The sequence below is a fragment of the Mus musculus genome, chromosome X (assembly GCF_000001635.26).
Source record: "Mus musculus strain C57BL/6J chromosome X, GRCm38.p6 C57BL/6J".
Taxonomy (NCBI): domain Eukaryota; kingdom Metazoa; phylum Chordata; class Mammalia; order Rodentia; family Muridae; genus Mus; species Mus musculus.
The window spans coordinates 33,232,962-33,236,519 of NC_000086.7; the positions used below are offsets into that span (position 1 = coordinate 33,232,962).

General features: G+C 48.5%; 1 pseudogene; it reads left to right on the top strand.

The window, feature by feature from the left end:
* Positions 1-833: 833 nt before the first annotated feature.
* On the top strand, positions 834-2,432 carry Spin2-ps6 (annotated as a pseudogene).
* The last annotated feature ends 1,126 nt before the right edge of the window (positions 2,433-3,558 follow it).

The following is a 3,558-nucleotide window of genomic DNA, read 5'->3' on the forward strand; positions in this document are numbered from 1 at the left end:
AAGGTAGAAGAGAAGCTGAGGAGTAAAAGCCATGACCTGGACCAGCCTGAGATTTTAGAGTAGAGGAGGGAGTGAGACAGAACAGGATCCTAGCCCTAGCTTTGAGACTTTTAACAAGTGTGAATAGGAACTTAAATAACCTGGAGGACAGCATGGGCTTTGATATGGGATCACAGGTATCTGCCATTTGGAAAAGGAAGGAACTCCTTTTGGCTGCCAAACAAGTTTCTCTAGTTCCTGAGGAACTCTGACTTAATCTAACTACCAGCAATCATACAATATAGTTCAGTTTAAGACTACCTTAGATTCAAGTTTGGACCAAGTGGCCCTGTGCTTTGAGGGGAAAATGGGGTGCCCTCTAACTATTTGAGAAAAAATTCATAGAATTTCAGAAGCAATGTGCCTGAAGCAAGAAAAAAAGAACTGAGGAACTAAACAGGATGAAGAAGCCAAGAGAAGACTTACCAAAAAAGAATGCTGAAAGTAAAAATGTGAGAAAGACTCCAGGCATAAAACAAACCTACCAACAAAATCAATCTAAACCAACCAACCAAACAAACAAACAAACAAACAAAAAACCTAAAACGACACCGGGCAGTGAAGAAACCAGGAAACAATAAAGCTAGGATAACATAAACCAGAGGGCACACTAATAAATACACAGAAAGAAAAATGAGCAGCAGGCTTCCACAGAATCTGCAGGTGGCAGGGGAGTTGTGTGAGCTAGACAGAAGGAAAGCACGAGCCCACCAGCAGCATCAGGACAAGCGCAAGCCCACCAGCAGCACCAGGACAAGCGCGAGCCCACCAGCAGCACCAGGAAACCAGCAATGGTCACTTCAACTGCTCTGCCACCTGCTCACACAACTCTTGCTGGTGAGCTCTCCCTGGGCTGGACTCCTTCACCTCACCTAGGGCTTTTAGCAGAAGTGGCCACAAAGTGTCTGGAGACCCCTCTGGCAGCCACTATCTCTGGCAGCAGGACACCAGAAAGGGTAGGATAAAAGGTGGGCTTCCTAGAGCGGTGGGGGGTAGGGGGGAGGATGGGACGGAGCCCCGCAGGAGAAACTAAGTAGCAGTGGGAACAGGAGCCCAGGGGAAGACAAAGGGAGGGGGGATCTGCAGTGAGCAGCAGGAACTGGGATGTCCTTCAGAGCCAGACTGAGGTTCTGGAAAGAGCAAGGTTGAGCCTGGAGGTAGGTACCTGGAAGCAGCCAGGGAAAGCAGTGAGGACTGGGGACAGCAGGCAGGGGAGCTCAAGACACTAAAGTGGAGGGAGGAGAGGCAATTTACAGCTCTTCTGGACTTCCAAACAGATTTGCAACTATCCTATGGGGGCAGGGCTCTAGACTCAGCAGAGCACCTAGTCTCTGGGAACAGAACAGCCAGTCACTGAGGAGAGTCTCTTGTTCCCCTGTTGGGGGATTCCTGATTCTATTGGACACCAGGCACACCTTCCCCCACTCTCTAGTACTTCCTTCACAGGGGCCTTAGGGAATCCCAGAGACAGCACCACACAACCAGGTGTCAGGGCAGGTTTCAAGCTTCATCCTCAGGTTCCTGGCACCAGCAGTTAGAGACCAGCAAAAAGCATGGAAGCAATCACTGGGAAGAGTTCATCATTTACCCCCATAGTCAACTGACTCTCCCCTTTCACATTGCAGCCTTGGAGCCCCCCAGGACCCAGGAAGCAGAAGGGCAGCAAAGCTGCATAACAGGACATGGAAAGTTCAAAGCTGACCAAGAAAAGAGCTGGTCGGAAGAGGCAGAGGAGCAGATCTCCAGCCCTGCCCAAAAGGAACATCTTGGGCTGAAGAATTTCTCATAAGTGGAAAGAAGGAGATGAGTCTATCACACAGTGGAATGGAACTGTGCTGGATCAGGTGCCAGTAAACCCTTCCCTGTACCTGGTTAAATATGATGAGATTGACGCTGTGCATGCTCTGGAACTTTACAAAGATAAGAGGGTATTGTCCCTAAAAGTTATCGCCAAGAGGGTGGTATCATCCGGAGTCACTGATTCCAGCTTTGTTGATGCCATAGTGGGCAAAGAAGTTAATCATCTATTTGAGGGTGAGCATGGCTCTAAGGAAGAGTGGAGGGGGATGGTCCTGAGCCAAGCGCCTATCTTGGATAACAGCTTTTATATTACTTATGAGAGGGATCCCATATTATACACGTACCAGCTTCTGGATGACTTTAAAGAGGGTGACCTACAAATCATGGAGGGGATCAGTGACCCCCCTTCTTTAGACATCGACCTGGAGCTTGTGGATGGCCTGATAGGAAAACACGTGGAAAACACAAATGATGACGGCTCCAAGAGGGATGGCCTGATCATTTACCAGATTGAAACCAAACCTAGAGTGTACCTCATCAAGTATGAAGATGATGTCCACATACATGTCACTGACTTGGAGAAAGAGTTCTAATTATTTATCACGGCATTGTCACAACTGTAGAAATAAAGTTAATTTCCTTGGAAATAAAGTTGAAGTTGTAATTTCCAGATGGGCTCAGGTTGCTGTTCTTGAGTGTGTCCTGGGCTCAATGCAGGCATACCAGTTGTCTTGAAGAATGCGGGCTTCTGTGGGTATGGCATGCTGTCTGAAGCACTCTGCTGGGTGTGTTTGGTGAGTGGAAAATGGACGGATGGAGCAGCTGTCAATTCAGCCTGTGAGAAAAGTGAGCTAGTATCATAAGCAGTCATCTAAAAATGGAATGGGACTTATCTGGTGTGGTCTTGGTGAGGGAGAGGAGAAAGAACTGGAGATGGGTGGTGGAGGAGGGGGCAGAAGGATATGACTGCCCAAAGAGAGGTGGAAGGAAGCCAAAGAGAGAGGGGTGGCAGAGAGAGGCTCCCTGGAAGAGGAACAGAGTGAAGAAAGAAACATAGATTGGGAAGAGGTGTGGAAGCAGGGTGAGGCATGGTGGCACCTTCTGGCTTTCAGGAAAACTAAGGAATTCAGGAAGAAGGATACACACAGCAGTGTAAAGAGTTATACAGCAAGGGTGGGCAGGGTGAGACAATCAGAGAGGACCCTGAGGAGAGGCTCAAGGACCTGGGAGTCCAGAAGGACCGATGCATACCTAGTGATGGAGACATTAAAGAGGTAACCCTGGGAGAAGCAATTCCAAGAAGAAAAGCTGTCTCTGGGTGGTGAGAGATAAAGGTACCATGGTGGGTAGGTGTGTGGGGTGGAGGAGCACGAAGGCCCAGGGAAAAAATGGCCTTGTGAGGGCATGCAGGTGCACTGAAGGGACACTAAAGGCCATTTTAACAGGGACTATTTGGACAGATTCAACCACAAATCACCATTGCATATATCTCAGGCCTTTCTTTTTTCAGAGTCTGTGATAGCCAGCAGCCTGAAAAAGCTAGTAAGAGTTCCTAGCTTGCTCTGGGCAAAGGACAAGTATTTTTTCTGGGAAATGGTCCCTTACTGGATCCAGGAATAGCAGTCTTGTCACTGTGCTTTTGCTGCTGGAATTGCCCTTGCCTTCCTGGGGGGGGGGGTCTGCTGATTGTGCCTCAATTCTCCACGATATAGAGAGAAC